The sequence below is a fragment of the Nothoprocta perdicaria genome, unplaced genomic scaffold (assembly GCF_003342845.1).
Source record: "Nothoprocta perdicaria isolate Ctin4 unplaced genomic scaffold, notPer1 scaffold_28, whole genome shotgun sequence".
Lineage (NCBI taxonomy): Eukaryota > Metazoa > Chordata > Aves > Tinamiformes > Tinamidae > Nothoprocta > Nothoprocta perdicaria.
Window position 1 is genome coordinate 4,073,073 of NW_020455510.1, and position 15,481 is coordinate 4,088,553.

The 15,481-nt window shown below is 37.5% G+C and overlaps 1 long non-coding RNA gene across 1 annotated transcript in view; it reads left to right on the forward strand.

The window, feature by feature from the left end:
* Positions 1-639: 639 nt before the first annotated feature.
* Positions 640-15,481, forward strand: part of LOC112948892 — a 36,766-nt gene continuing 21,924 nt past the window's right edge. The window contains exon 1 of the long non-coding RNA XR_003249721.1: positions 640-807. This is a non-coding gene — a long non-coding RNA (uncharacterized LOC112948892). The remainder of the gene's footprint in view (positions 808-15,481) is intronic.

Here is a 15,481-nt window from a genome sequence, read left to right on the forward strand (position 1 = left end):
GTCTGAACAGACTCGCTATTGAGGTACCAGCTACAAAAAAAGCTTAGACATTGCTTCAGAAGGATTATGATCAGGATCAAAATCTGTTGAATGGGTCAAGCTGCTCGTGTATTAATAAGTTAAATCAAGGGAGATAGACTGTGGAATCTGATGTATTTACTGGATGGAATCAAAACATTGAACTGGTCATAGAGGTTATAATGTTTAAAAAAAAAATAAAAAAGAACCCCAAAACAAAAATAACCAAGATGCTTTTTTTCCCCTACGCTTTGACATATTTATAAGTCGGTATTATTGTTTTAATTTTCTGTGGCCTTTTACTTAAAAGTATATCAAAGACTTAATTTTCAACTTGATTTATACTTGTAAGCTCAAAAATAGATAGGAAAACAGCAGCACTTTATGTTTTCAACCACAGAAAAAAAAGGAAACTAGGAACCAATACTTAGTTCAGTCCTGAAGGCATAAAATAGAGGCATCTGTAAAGGTGATCAGGTTCCTTTGATTAAGGTCTCAGATGAGCCTCACCTGTGGCCAGTTTGCCTTCTGGATCCAATTACAGAACATGTGAGCACAGGCACTATGTATTTATTTTAACCCCTGTGTTCAGCCTCACTCCTCACTCATTTTTTTTTTTTCTGTTCTTTTCCTTGATGTTGTATAAATGAGAAGTTGGGGCAGTGCTATTTTATTTGCATGGCTTTGTTTCCTGAAAAATGTGGACTTGATAGGACTAGAGAGCTGCTTTGTGACGTGTCTGTGGCTTCGAAGCTAAATAATGGCAACTGAAATGGATAAAAAGCCAGAGTGAGTAATCTGTTACTACCTCTTCTTTCTCTAGCTGAAGGTTGTGTTTCTCAGACTGTAAAGATTAGTATGTTAGTTCCTATGATTCATTGTGAGAAACATTCTTACAATGCATCTCTTCTACATGCTACTTTGTGTTACACCCTATACAAGAACATATTGTAGGATGCTATGTTTCTGTATGTTTGGAATTACCATTCAAATTACACCTAGAAATAACCATGTAAAGAGTATTTTTGGCAGCTTATTTGTTCTTGTGTCCATGTAGGATTGGTATTACTAGTGGCAGTAGTGTGGAAATCTTTAGTAAATAAGGAGTTTCTGACTCTAATTGCTGTAGATGTAGACATCATTCAGTTTATCTGACCCTTCCTTTGGTTTACATCTAGAGAAGGAGTAGAGAGATCTGAGTTGCATGGCTGAATAGATTTAGAGACTAGGGTGACAAGAGCCGTAACATTGGTACCTCTTCATCTCTGATTTGCCATTTTATCTTTTCTGAGAAGATATTTGTTTTCTGAAAGACATATTTTTATGGTAGTATCCTGCCCTGGAATATGAGAAAATGTCTCTAATTGATGTCTTAATTTATGTCTTTAATTCATGTCTTTATGTGATTAGCACAATTATTTGATTATTAATATTAATTTAATTATTAAATTGTGGAATTATTAAATTGAATATACATGCATGTATATTCAACAGTGTATATTAAAAAATGTTGCTTACTTGCATAAAGAAGAACCACTGCTTTCTAGAGAACTGTCATTGTTTTGAGAGCTGTTACGCTTAGCACTCTTATGTTATCTTGGACATAAAATTATTTGCAAGAAGTCTTTTAAAGATAGCCTGTTAAATCCCCTCTAAAATTGGGGAAGCTGGGAAAAGCTGAAAAAACTTGTTAGGTGAAAAGCTAATCTTTTGAAAGTAATTAAGAAGGGAGGTTTAACCTTGGGTATTGCTGTGCTTATGTATTTCAGTGGTGATTGAAAAAGATTTGTTTATTGATACATCTCTGTAGCATGTAGGAGGCAGTACTGCTAGAGATAATATGGAAGTATTTGCCCATCTATGCATCATTTTCTTTATGCGTAGTTTGACACTGAAGTTCACTTGTGTCTTCCTTAAAATATTCTTTCAAGCTATAGCGCTGCTGAATTCTAAGACCTGATACATGTCTTTTCCTCATTATAACCTCCCAAGTTCTTTCTCTTTTGTTTTCCTATATATATATGCACTCCTACCACTAACAGTGTTTAAGTGAATTCAAAATTGCATTCAAAATAAATTTCATCCTTTACCTCATGGAACAAGTTTCTGATAAAGCTCCTGATCCATTGTGACCTGCTGTAAGAAAATGGGAGTTGGGGGGTTACTGGCTGACCTGCCTCGCTGATGGGGGCTATGGAACCTTGTAACTGCAAGCCACTGTTCATCATTAAATGAAGTGAACTGCAACCAAACAGTAGTTGGACTGTAACAATTCTGAGATTAATTTGGTCTCCTTCCAGGCCCCGGTGGGTAAAATGCTTGGCTAGCACTACAGCTAGCTGACAGTGGAGGGTAGCCCGGGGCTCTTTTCCTGCATCCTTTGGGTTTTCTTTTGTGTAGATCTCTTCCTCTCCCTACACGGACATAACAAGCCAACAGGATGTTTCTTGAGCTGAGGAGCAACTTGGACATTGTCCTTTTTTCTGTCCTCCTGTGGATGGAAGTATCTTGAAAAATGACTCTGAATTGGCTGTTATTTTGCATAAGGGATTCTCAGCTTCCCTTCCTGGGCCTCTGCTTGCTTACGTAGCTCAGAGAAGCCGTAGGGCTTCTTTGACCTAGTTCCCTATACAGATTAATGGGAATACAGCTCTTGGGCTCAAAGAGTGCCTTTGTTTATAGTTTTTCATTGCATAGCAGAAAGAACTGACTTTGGTGATCAGGGTATGGAGGAGATAACTGATCTGACCATCCTCTTGCTCTCAGTGGTCTGACCTTTAGGACAGAAGTGCTCCATGCTGGAAGCGATTGCTCAAGTTCAATATGGCATCAACTAATCTGGTTAATATGGTATGGTGCAGCATGATCTCTACAGCACTAGAGTCTGAATTTTTCTGTTCAATGAACCTGACTAGAAATACTTGTTCTACTATGCAGAGTAGTCTTTTTACTTTTAATAGGATAACTGATCACGCATGAATTTGTTCTGCTTCAGTGTGTTCTATATATTGAATTTGATGTGGATCACAGAAAGCAGATATGGCTACATCTTATAATTTCATGATTAAAACCTCTAATGCACATCTAGTGCAAAAAGTTAATTAACTCCTGAGTAAGTAGCAGTGTAAAAGCATTAAAAAATGATGTCTTCACTGTTCTAGCTGAGAATTACTTTTTGGATGTTTGGCTCATCTTCACCTCAACACCAAAACATAGATAAAAGTTTTGACATGAAGCCAGTTTTCAGTTCCAGTGATCATGCTTAAGGCAGAGACTCCTTAAGGCCTACTGATCACCTGGAGGAGGCTCTGTGAAGTAAAGCTCCTTACTAGTTTAACATGAACACTTAAACTCAGTTTTCAGTCCATCTGCAATTGCACAGAGAAAAACATAGATGAGATTTTCAGACTGTGACAAACTAGTTTGCTTGTAGTATCCTTGTAGAATTAAAAAGTGACTGTGCACCTACACTAGTGATTACTCTGTATCTGCCACAGTGCAATGTGAAAAAAATGATGACATGATAAAATTCTGTGGAATTGATCTTACCTACAACTGTAGAGTGGAAAACTTGTGCTGTGCAGGCCATCAGCAACTTCTTTCAGCTTGGGGGATAATGTTTTTCTCATAGGAACACAAAGCGGAATTTTGCCTTGAAAATACCTTTTCCAGAGATTGAATGTGTGTGGTTTATTTTATCTGCAATGTCTATTGCTGTGAGAAATCTGAATATGATGAACTTCTAATGGGGAAAATTTAGTAGTGGTATATATAAACATATATACATTCTATAACCTACAGTAATTTTCTAAGGATTATTCTTTCTGTAAAACCTATGGAAATTAAAGATTTAGATACCATTAGTATCTCTGCTGTTTTGCTTTTGGCAGTGAGATTTTGCTATTGGAGATATTTTGTTTCTGACTTTTCAAGTAAATTAAATCATTAACTTTGAATAGAGGCAGAGGACTCGGTGAGCAGGTTAAATGATTCTGGTTTTATTTTGTATTGTTTCTCGTATTTTCTTATGACAGTATGACAGAATCCAGTGCAATATTGAGTAAAAATCTGAGTATCAGTGGTAGAGACATGGTTTATGTGCGCTGCGTAATAGGGGTGTGCGTGTGTACTGGAGTTTGCCATGTTCCGCTCAGCCTTGCTAGTCAACTAGAGAAGCAGTGATTCCAGTGCGTATGTTGCATGGGAAGCCGTGTGGCTTAATCTTGCTCCCAAGACAAGATGAGCTACCTTGGGCAGTGTTAACTACGCAAGCCATAGATAACATGGCAATTACCTTAGCCTTAGAACAATGAAAAATGTCAAGAGTTTTAACCAAAACATCACTGGATTTGAATGCATGTAGCCGTGAGAACTCATGTATTCCTCCCTATTCTAACACTTGCTTTCATAGTTGTCTGTACTGCATTTAGGTTGTTTTTAATCAATGATAAATTTAATACAAATATTTATATATCAACTTGCTTTTAAAATTTACTGGTGAGAATGTTTTTAGTAAGATTTGAGGTGACTTTTTGCAAGATGTTGGGGTTTGCTCTGCATAGACCCATTTGAGTAATGCAGTGATTTCTATCCTAATGTTTCTCTGTTTCTTTTATTTAAAACTGAAAAACAAAAACCCAGTAGTAGTTCTGGTTAAGGGGTGGGGGGGTGGGAAGGATTGTTCCTGCAAATCAGGACTAATTTTAGCAAGGCACTGCTGAGTAAAATTCATCTACATATATTTTAGCTAGCTGGTTTCCAATTCCTGATCAAAGAGAGGTGGCTAAATGTGGACTTATTGGAGCTGCACTTTCTGCATTCCATGTTCTTCCTAAGGGCTGAGTGTGTTGTGTTACCAATGATTAAAGATGAATAATTTGGTTTGTTTTCTACACCTTTTTAAGGCTGCAATACAGGTCACAAAAGACTGATTGCTAAGGTGAATTTTGTCCTTTTAAAGTTTTCTTTTTTCCCTTTGCAATAACAAATGTAGTTTGCAAAACAAGCTTCTAACGTGTGAGCATCCCTTATAAACAATAGCTAGCTAAATAGAGACAATGCACATAGCTGTCTTTCTCTTAGAATGCCTAAAGAATATGGTGTGGTAACAATACCACAATTTAAAATCAACATTTCCTTAAATATTTTCTTTATTTATCTATACCTTTTCAAGGACGTAGAGAAAATCTGTGTGTGTGGAGCTGCAAATGTTTGAGATGTGAAGTCACACTGAGTACTCTTAATGGAAGAGTCCCTCTTCAAGGGCAGCACTTCCCAGGCATTGCAGATAAGCAGTAGCTGGGCTCATTTAGGCTAAGCTTAAATTCTTCTCAGAACACTTTCACAGAATTGCCCTGATTGTATGCTTTATAGTTCAGCTCCACAGCACTGTTGTCCTAAACAGCCCGTAGCACTATTTTGTGTTATTAATATTCGGTCATTTGTTTAACTTGTGAGGGTGGTAATGGTCTTGACCATCTTACGGCCTTGGCTGTCCTTTTCTCTTCGCTTTGCCAGTTTTCCATGTGTCCTGTTACACAATAGTCAAATATGATCAAAAAACAAGGTAGGAGTTTAGAGATCACATTGATTTTAGTGTTTAACTATTGCTCCTGGTGGGAGGAAAATCAATTGTATTAAATATGAAGTATTTCAATCTTACAAATTGGACAGGAGAGAATAAACCTTTGTTATTTTATCATATTGAGGATAAAACTTGGAGAACAAGATATTATCATGTTGCTCTTGGTGTCTTTCAGTTACCTAACCATCATAACAGTATGAGTCTATTAATAATGCAATGTGTCATACTTCTAATAAGACTTCTTTTTACTTCTGTGTGTCCTTGAATGGATGCAACTTGAAGGAATTAAATGCAGGGAATATCTATCACAAAATGGTTTTGACACAAAGTTGCAGCAGTTGCATTGCAACCTTGTCAAGTAAGACCCATGTTAACAACAAAAAATCTATTCATTTATGCCATTTTTTTTTTTTTTTTTCAATTTGTGTATAAGGAAACTGAAGCAACAAGCTGAAGTGTGCCTTGACTCTTCTTGTTTGTAAGGAGTCATTGGGAACTGGTATGTGGCAATGTGCCTTGGTCCCCAGCCTGAATAACAGGATCTTGTGGACAAAGAAAATGCCAGCTCTCTGGTGGCAACCTGGCACTGCAGTAGCTGTTGGTGTCTGGCACTTTATGTATATATCATACAGTATCTTTGTCATTTCATATAGCAGCACTGCATGAGAAGTAGTTAACTGAATTTACTTTTAACAGTGTTTTGCTTTCACTGTGAAATGCTCCCACACACTGTTTTACAGGCATGTCTGTCTTCCAGTTAGGCAGAGTAGTAACTAAAGAATTTCCCTCTCCCATTACTCCTGCCCAGTGGGGGAGGACAGCATATATACAGCAGGATCTTTTTTATGTTGGTCTGTAGGTGGAAGTGCCCTGCAGCCAGATACTAGTTGTGAGGAGTTTTGAGCAGTAAAAATATTTTATGTTTTTACCCACCCCATTATTCAACAAAGATATTTTTGCAGGTGTGAAGTGGCTTTTCTAGCAATGCTTCCTTCAGAAACATAGTAATAAGATTTTGCTCTTAAGGAGTCAGGTATCTTATGCTGATGTATTTTCTGTACTGCTTTTTGCTTGTGTTGGCATGGAGAGTATATACAGATTATAAATACCAGAATTTTAGCTGGGAGCATTCACTTCAGTGTGGTAACACCTTCAAATTTGGAACTTCCAGGTTGAAAATAGAGACAAAGGCATAGAATATGAACATCCAAAGAGCTTAATACTTCATAGAATGCTCTGAGCCGTTCAAGATTGTGTAATGGATTATCAAGGTGTTACATCAGTAAGTGGCTATTTCTTACAGTCTGCTAGAGTACAGTTCAGTCATACATAGAAACTGCTTAAGTGTAGAGTTAAACAGTGATAGTTTAAATGGCTTCTGAAGTTGCTAGTACGCCAGTATTTAGGAGTAGATCATGTTAGCTGTATCTGTTTTGGTCAAAAGAGGAAAAACTACAAAGAATAAACCATCAGTTTTACCATAGGTCTGTATTAATACATGCAAAAATCTCACTCTAAAGAGAAGGAGGTGTCAAACTGGCTTAAATCTGATCCTGAAAAACATGTTACCCGTAGTATCCAAATTCTCCTGTTAATCTCCCTATTGGGGAAAAAAAAAACAAAACCAAAACCTTTCCAGGCAGCTACAAGGATAGTATATGGTCCTAACTACTGTTTTCTCTACTGGATTGCAGGGTAGTATAAAAGCTCTCCATGTAAATGAGTCAGACTTGAAGAATTTGCTTAGTTATTGACCCTCTTATGCCCATTTTCTTCCATTTTAATCCCTTCTATCAGTAACATTATAGAGTTTCATCAGAGATGTATGTAGGCACTTGAGTATAGCCATACTGTAGGCACTTGAGCTAGCACACAAAGAATTATTTTTAGTTACTCTTAAAAGCAAATGTTTTTCAGAAGTTCTTGGATGTCTATTGTTTGCTGAGGAGCCACAGACTAGAAAGTCCATTTTCCTCAAACAACAGAACACTCCTCTGAATTGCTGCTTGTAGAAAACTATGGCTCTTTGGGGAGAGGGAGAAAGGGAGAAATCGGCTTTCTTCCCTGCCTTAACTTTCCTTTGACTAAGCAAGGGTGGCCTGTACCCACTGCAGATGAGAAAAATCATTGAGGGCTGTCAGTTGGGCTGTAACCATTGTACAAACTGTCTAGCTGCTCACAGAGCACTGCCATGAACATAACCCCCAGGCTCGAATCCTGGGCACTGGAGAGAAAGGCAATATTGCCAGCCTTCCCAGGTAACCTGCTGAAGGTGGTAGCACAGGATCTCTGCAACTTCACAGGTTTACTTACAGAAAGGCAGGAAAAGCTGTGGGGTATGTGTATGTTTTTCTTGTATTTTCTTTCTCCTTCCCTTTCCTCTGTTTCCCAAGATACCTGTTTCACGATAGGAGTATAAAAGGGGAAATAGGGTCTGCAAAACTGTTAATTTTTCTACCTGCCTCCTGAATAGGTAGTTAAAGAAAGTGACTTCACTTTACTGTTTCCCCTTAAAAGCGTTGTCTGGTATATCCGATGTGTAGTGCTAGAGTGGTTATAGATTGCTACTCGCTTGAAGGATTTATTTCTGAATGAATTCTGTGCTGATCCTGGTGGCATGTAACCTAGCCCAAAGGCATTAAGGATATAAAATCTGAACTCTTCTATTACCGGCTCCTCACAAGGCCTGAGTAGCCATGTACAGCTGTGTGGTGTGCCCGAAAGATGCTGCCAACCTCAGGGTGACTAAAGCTATTGAATCATCTCTTGTCTAAATGTTATGTAGGTGGAGTAATAGTGATGTGGGGGACAAAGCTCTATGAAGATGGCAGGTTTCTGGGACAAAAACATTTCATACGGAATCTAGTCTGCTTTTGTGCTGAAATTTGTGATGACTGTTTTAAGCAGCCTGTGTAATTGAAAGTCTTCGGCCATCTGCACTGAGCAGGTAAACAAAATTAATTGTTTTACCTTACCCTGTGCATAAAAGAAAAGCTACCTGAGCAGAGAGAGAAAAAGGAAGGGGGGGGGAACACACACAGAAAATGCTGTTGTTTATAGTATAAAGATGAAGTACTTTAGTATCTGACTGTGGATACAGAATAGTTCCAAATGCTGGATTTTTGGACTGAATTTTTGATTAAAAAAAGACATAGTGGGTAACTTCGTATTTTCATTTCTCCCTTCTTAAAAAGAATTAATGTCTCAATTATATAGTCTTAATTAAGATGATTATATTTTTAATTAGGATTAATATTTTAAATATCTAGTTTTATAGTTTTATTGGACTTTGGATGGTACAAAGCGTTATTTGGATGCTTGCTCTAGATTTAGTCAAATTAAGAACTATGCCTTTAAAAGTTCTTCCCAGTAACATTCCCTAGAGAAACAGATATCTGTCTAGTCACAGAAAAGTCCCAAACCTTAAAATCAACAGGTAATTTTGTCTATAGTGTTTCTTCCTACTGTCATTTACTTTAATGTAACCTCATCAAGAAGGTGTAGAGGGAGCCCTGTTAAAAGGAATGCTAAGATGGCTTTACTCCCCTTCTTTGAGATGCTCACATATTTCAGTCTGTCTTGAACTTTGACTAACTTTTCTGCCCTGGTTAGTGAGGTATACCTCACTGTTGTAAATCTTGCACAAAACCATTTGATCCTGGTGACTCTCGTATCCCTGCTACACTATACTTTCAACTTTGTATGTACATTAAATCTCTTGTCAGTTCCAACTTCTAACTCAAGCTCAGGGATTTCTGCTCATCTCAAATTTAATCCTAGCCTCTGCCAGCATAAATTCTAGTTCTAGGCTTGTGTCATTTTCCACCCTACAATATAAACCCAGCTCTTAAACACTTTATTTCACAGCCTTAACTCCATTCCCATCCTGAGTTGTGCAACTAACCTAGTTGCTCAAATTACCTGTGCTTACCTAGTAGGGTTAAGTGGCAAGCGCAGCTGTTGTTCTCTGTTTGCATTTTGTTAATTGTAAGCTTCTAGACCTAACCATAAAGGCCTGCCCCAGCTTTAGTCTTCAGTCTTGTTTAAGATTCCTCTAGGATGTGGTAATTAATTTAACTTGAGCATTTTGACTCTAAACCTGCCTGAAGTCTGGTGTCAGATCTTAAAAATGCCAGCTGACTCTCCCATGCTCTGCTTTTAGTACCCACCTAAGCTATATAAGGTCTCCAAGCAGTTAGTCTGTTCCCTCAGCCTCTGTTCTCTTAAGTAGCAGATCTGAGCTGTGCTTCTTCCTTAAAACTATATTGTATCTCAACCCACTTGTTTGCCATGTAAGGCCTTTGCAATGATTCAAAGAACTTTGCAATAAACATGATCTTGCAGCTGGTTCCCACCCTTATCTTTAGCTCTAACTCCTAATGTCACCAGCTCTTACTCTTTGGGATCTCTAAACTTGAAGTGAGGATGACAGGAGAAATCTCCCTCGAATTTACCCAGTTTTACTCTGCTTCACCTATCTCATTAAAACCTGATTTTCTAGGCCTTGGTACATCATGTTGTCAATCTCTGATGCACTGAACCCAAACAGTGCTCTAACTGTAGCAATAGTGCTAATTATGCTTTTATCAGGCCTAATTGCAAATAATTCATTTTCATCTGTACCACCAAGGCTTGCTTGCTGTAAGCAAGCTCACAAGCATTCAGCTGTATATAAGCCATGATGTTAAAACTCAGGTCTTTTACCCAAATTGTGTTTAGAATCTGGACTTTTAAAGAAGAAATGATATCTTGCTGGAAGAGGGTAGAAAAAGAGAATTGCAGACCCACAGCAGGATGTATGAAAATGCCTTATACATTTCCTAGTTACTTTGGTGTCTTAAATCACGTGGATTGTCCTGAACTTTAAATGCATTTGAACTATTGAATCTATGCTCTAGGAACTGAACGGGCATTTTTGGCGAGCTTTTTTGATAAACTTTCTTAACTTGTCTGATGTTTTTGTGTTATTTTGTTCATCTTTGTTACTTTTGATGTGTGGAAGGAGGCAAATTGTCATAAATATTTGTTAAGATCTTAAACATGGATTTAAAGAACTTTGTATCCTTTGAATAGACTGTGTTTGAATTACTGTTTCTCTTTGTATAGAAAGCTGCCAATAATTTGGGACCATTTGAAGCTATAAAGTACAACTTTGGTGGCATGAGAGTCTTATGCAAAGCTTTGACACAGAATGAGATTAATTCATAAAGATACCTAGAGTAACCAAATCTTCTTCTCATGGCTTTATGAGCTCTGTTGGTCTTCCACTTCAGAACACTATCGCTACCCCTGTCTTTATTGCTGAAGCCCTAAACTAATTTTACCTTATTTTCTGATTAATATTTGTTTTGGGAGGAGGGAAGTCTTCTGGGGCTGGGCTGTGTGAGGATGCCCAGTGAAAGACAGTTCACCACTTAAGTTTATGTGGTTTCTTCATGGGCAGGACTGCATCAATCCCTTCCTTTGACAAAAGAATTTAGCTTCTTTACTGCATAACAGATAGTGCCTCATCCTAAACGTAGTCTGTGATTAAAGATAGATTTAATAGCAAGTCCTTGGATAATTCATTTTGAATTAATTTTAATTGAATGTAGATCCTTTAAGCATCCTAGTGAGTCACCTCTTGCATACTTGAGAGACTTATTTTTTTCTTCCCTTTTGAAACTGGAGTTTCCATAGTCTGAGAGCCTTTGGTTCCTGAGGGCAAAGCTGTTACCACATTCTTGTGCAGTGCTGGCCAGACACACTGTGGTCTCTGGTGTTCACAGCACAATCCTCCAACTATGGTTTTATTTGACACACTGATATATTTGGGAATATTTGAGATTAGCTTCTTGCATTAGGCATAAAGAAACTATTTTGGATCCAGCCATTAGCATTTACCAAAGTGATGAGGATTTCTGCACAGAACACTATATTTAAGGGTGACTTGTTTAAAAGTAAAATATATTGTTATTTAAGCATGTAGATTAATTGGTAATTAAAGCATTTAGTTATTCTTGATTCAGAATGCACCAGCTGTGGTTTGCCCAAAAGAAGTGTTATTTCAGTACCAAACTTGGAGCCTACTGCTGTCTTGAAAAAGCAGTTAGGGTGGTTACTATGGCCTTTCAGCCTGTGAGAAGAGGCCTGAGTTTTCCTAAGCCCAGATGGTTGCTTGCTTGCATTGCTCCTTGGAGGAACAAAGAGAAGCTGCTTCTACGAAAGCTGGTAGCAATTTATAAGAGCAGGAGGAAACAGGGAAGAGGAGGAGAACACCCAGGAGGTGTGGGAAGGAGCACAAATTGAGAGCAAAAGGCATTAATTGAGAGCAAAAGGCTGTGAGGAAGCAAGAGGTGTTGGAATGGCAGAAACTTAGAAGCAGAGATGTTGTTTGAAGTTGTCTCCAAGGGACAGGGGAGGTAGGAAGGAGCTGATAATGCAAAATAATAAAAAATGGAAAAACTTTTTTTAAAGAGAAAATACTATAACAGAAGAGTGGTGCACTGGAAAATGTCAGTTTATAAAATGTATCTATTATAGTTGAACTTTTTTTTAATCTATATATACAATTTGGAAATCCAAATGGGGAGAGATGTTTGATTTTGAGACAGAGGGGGAAAAAGAAGGAGGAAAAATTTCACTGGTATTGTCCTATAAATAAGCCTTGCTTCAGAAAAAAAGAAAAAAGTTGGATTTCTGTGGGCTGCAAGATATTGAGACTTGTTGGCAATGAGTATCGTTGGCAAACAAAGAGATTGCTTTTCATCTGCAGTGTAAGAAAATGTTATTCAAGCAAAAAGGTGGCCCAAAAGCATGAATCTCTATATATTTGCCTCTCTCCTGCCTGCCCTCAGATGATTCATCACAGTTCTCTTTCTCTGCTCTTATGCTGAACAAGTCCATAACAGAGTCAGTTGTGTTTATATCTCAATCCTTTGCTCTGCTTCTCTCTCAGCTTTTGATCAGGTAGCTGATCTTCAAGGCATCTCTTCCCTCTCCAAGCCAGGTTAGCCAAGATGCATTTAGTTCTTGTCCCCTCTCACTTAAGCCCTTTGTGTTTCTGCGCTGCCTGACTTCATGCTCTCTGGAGGGAACTGTGGCCAGTTTTGCCTTGGTCCCTAGAGAGCCTCCCAGCTTGCCACTTTCTTTGAGTAAAGAAATAAGCTGTTGCCTTTATCTTGCCTCCTTTTATCTGTTCCCAGTTCTTTAAGTTATGACTTAGAAGAAGAAATGGGTATCGCCTAAATTCGCATTTAGGTGAAAGATCAGGCATTCTGTGTGTTAGTAGTCCATCTCCGAGACACTCGCATGAACGTATGAAGGCGCTGCTTTCAGCGCTGTTATAGAGAGGGCTGTCACTGATGAAACAAAATAGTCATACAGTAACTTATTTGGTGGAGAAAGCTTGATTCTTTCATTTTTTGAAAGGTATTTTAAGAAAGAAGAGAGACATGTATAGTGATGAGGGAAAAACTACTTGGTATAATTTGCAACATATACACTAATAAACTCCTGAATGTGATCCTAATAGACAGAAGAGGATTCTGTGATACTCCGATGAAGCAATGCAGTTGATTTAAATTATTTTAATGCAGCAATGGACCTGCATTAAAACTATGTTGGTCCTGCAAGGTAATGTGAATGCCTGTAACCTTCAGTGAAGAGCTGGGCATTCTTGGATTTTGTAATTGTTCAGCTCCTACACTGGAATTGCTGAATTTTGGAATCTCTATGCTCCTGTTTGGAATTGAAACATTAAAATTCCTCTTTTTGCTCTCATCCAGATTTTGTCCAAATACCTCAGCAAATTGTTCCCTGAGGCTTAATTAGCACCAAAGATCAACTGTCTTTCCTGTGCAATGAAGCCATCCAGAAAAACTACAACCACCCAAACCCACAACACAACCTTTCTACATCCCACACAATCATGCATATGACCCTCCCACTCCACACTGCACCTATACACATATATCAAGCACAAAGTCCAACACTGTCTGGTGTCTATAGTAATTGAGCAGGAAAGTAACTGCTTTTAGGTAATATGTAGCTTTTTTGAAATCCTCTCTGATTTTTGGGACTTATCCTAAAACCATCTGGCTTGAAACATTTTAAAGGTGGCCTGCTTTTTAAAGGTGCCCTTTTATTTTAGCAATTAACAATGACTAACCTGTGATTAATAGTAGCTTAAGGGCTAGGAGTGTTTGCAGTGTGCAAAGAGCTAAGAGAAATAGTGAAGCTACATCGAAACAGGAAATCAGGTTACTTAGAGCAATGGCATCTCATTAAATAAAACAAGGAAGACGGGAAACTTTCATGTGAATAAAAATTAGGAATGCTGCGTTGTTTTGTCAACTCAAAGATGCATAGAATCATCCAACAGAAGTTACATTGTCTTTCATCAATTTTAATGCAGCTTCTGGCTGTAAAATACTGACAAGCATACAGATGAAGATATCTAGGCATATTGGTATGCTAAATCATAGACTCTCTATTCCCATTCTGCATTACTTGGTTAAAGTTAAGATTCCAGAACAACCTGCAGAAAGTGGAAAACTGAAATTTCTTGCTGTCTGAATACTTTGATCAAAATCTTCCTTGTCGTTTTCAATCAAAAAAACCCCAGATACCTGCAGTTAGAACTCGTCCAGAAACAGCAGTATATTCTAACCATTAAGGAGTAGTCAGGAAAGAACGAATACACAATCCTGTTTGTTTTCTTTTGGCCCTTTTGTAGAAATGAATGCAAATAGAGAGCACTGTAGGATGATATACCTTTGAATGGGAAAATAATCTTCTAGCTCCAGTTACGGAGTTAAAGGCATATGTTAATATCGTTGCATCTGATGAGAATTTCAAGCCAAGAGACCACTGACATATTTTGTGTTCTCTGATTAGAATTTATCAGATCATAATAAAAGATCATTTCTTTTGACCTCTACATATTTGCTGCAATATTTCTATCTAGTATGAGTAGTCATCTGGATCAACTATATATGTGGTAAAGAACCTGAAGTAAAAAATTCATATTCTTAATGGCACTGTAGAAAGTACACTTGCATTTTCATGAAGAAACCTCTGAAAGAACTTTTATTCAGAACAGCCTTTGATTCTCTGATTTGTTCTACTTGAGGTGTTCTTTTTGGGTTTTACTAATAGCTAAAGGAACTGATTAAGTCAAATCCTTACAACATATATTTACTCTTAACTGGTTTAAATTTAAAGACTACTGACTAAAACTGATTTTTGGATTAAATTAAAACATATAAAGTACTTTCTGATTGTATTTGAAATTAGTCCTAAGCCAGGGTCAAGGTATCTTAAGTCAATTTCAATATTAACACGTGAAATTTGAAAAATGGAAAAAAGTCTGTGAAGCACTTATTTGAAAATCTTCATCTTGACTTTTATGCTTTAATCTATACTATGAAAGTGTTTGGGTTCTTCCATTCTTCTTTTCTCTGCCTGATATATAAAATAAAAATCTAGTCATGCAAATAAATAACATGAATATTTGCTCTTATACCAAATAGTAAAGTATGACTTCAGAAATGCTGTCTGGCTAGGTTGCTGTGTCGTCATGCACATTTTCTGACAGCCATATTCTAAATACAGTCAACGTTAGTGATGGAGGGCTTGAGCAGTAATGCCCATTTAAAGTTTTGGAAACTGAGGAAGACATTTCAAGAGATTTGAAGACTGAAAAAGCACTCGTAGTTTTATAGATCTGTAAATGGACCACGTATCAAAATGTTTTCCAAAGACTAGATGTGACATGGAAAAGCTGCCTGGTAAATCAGAGCCGTAATTCAACAGATTTATTTTTCCTTTGCTGCTGCTCTTTTTTTGATTTTTTTTTTTTAATATTTTCACAGTAGGTGTTACTATCAGCTAACTGTG